This window comes from Octopus bimaculoides, chromosome 24, assembly GCF_001194135.2.
Source record: "Octopus bimaculoides isolate UCB-OBI-ISO-001 chromosome 24, ASM119413v2, whole genome shotgun sequence".
Taxonomy (NCBI): Eukaryota; Metazoa; Mollusca; class Cephalopoda; order Octopoda; family Octopodidae; genus Octopus; species Octopus bimaculoides.
Window position 1 is genome coordinate 23,027,523 of NC_069004.1, and position 1,609 is coordinate 23,029,131.

The window sequence follows — 1,609 nt, forward strand, 5'->3', positions numbered from 1 at the left end:
AAATCTATAATTGTGCCCAATCAATAATAAAAATAGATTTAAATATTTCATTTTTGTGGCTTGAAATAAGAATTGCTTCTGTGGCTTTGTGGACATTGATGTTGGTAAAGTATAACTTAGTGTTTGGTATAGAGGTTTCAATCCCTTTTTTGAAGTTATAAAGCGTTATGTAATTTTATCTTTATTTGTCATTATACTGGGGCACCATGAATTTTTGTTGAATGAATTGACCCCTGTACTTCTTCTTTAATCCTGGTTCTTATTTCATCAGTCTCTTTTTCCAAACCGCTACATTATGGGGATGTAAACACACCAATGCCGGTTAACAAACTGGCTGTATATATCAATTTTTTTCCCCCCCCAGCTTAAGGCTGTTTTTATTTTTATTTTTTTATTTTTATCCAGATTAATGCTGTTTTTTGCGCTGGAACATAGAAATAATCGGATTGAATACCTGATCGCGTGGTTAAACCATTGGGAGTGAAAAACCTCTAGCCCTTGTTAGGGCATCCTTCTAGGAGAAGGCAACTCAGGCAACTGGGATAACTCCGACATAAAACCTGCGGCTCAGTGGTTACCGATGATGTTGAATTGTTCTTCTTTTCGGGTTATGGCTACTGTTGCTTAGTGAGTGGGATTGACTCAGTGCACAGCCTTTCCTCACTTTAAGGAAAAATCTTCTTGCACAGGCACTGCACGATAACAACATGTTAAGCTTTGTGCAATGGCCATACTCGATAACGAGGGGGCAGCCATCATATATATATATATATATACAATTGCAGCGTGGAAGGTGTTTATAAGCCATTTAAGAAACACACAAAAACCGTTAGATTCACTTCAACATTTAAATTTAATTTATCAAAATATTTTCGGCGCTTTGAGACCACGATCTGTTCACTGACAAAATTCCGTGCTATGTTGAAGTGAATCTAACGGTTTTTGTGTGTTTCTTAAATGGTTTATAAACACCTTCCATGCTGCAATTGTTTTCGTTCCAGCACACGATCTCAGATTTCTGATCAGGTCACTTGCTATGCAAGTACATCCCCGTATATAAATATATGGCATACCTACACTTTGTTGCCTCATAGCTTTCAGAAAAATACATATTCTAAATGAAATTTTTTTATATGTGTGCTTCAGATAGTGTAAATTACCATTAAATGGAAATCCGTGTTGAAAAACATTTTTCCGAATATGGGTGAGGAATTTCGGAAAATTAACACGTGTCAGCTTTGTTTCCTCATAACTTTCAGAAAAACGGATAAATTTTTAATGGATTGTTTACAAATACTTCTCAATGTATATGTGTGTGTGTATATATATATATATATATATATATATATATATATATATATATAAACATAAAGAGGTAAGGTAGAAACAGAAGATACCCAGTTCACCTATTACCATGGTGAAACGAAGCACCTAAGTATATATGTCTATGTGTGTGTATGTATGTATGTAGGTAGGTAGATAGATAGATGAGTGGATGGATGCATACATACATACATACAGTATACTAACAACTAAGCGTTACTTTAACGTACCGTAAGCTTGGTACTAAATACAAGCCATCCTGGCATCCTTAGACTTAGCTTTGAAT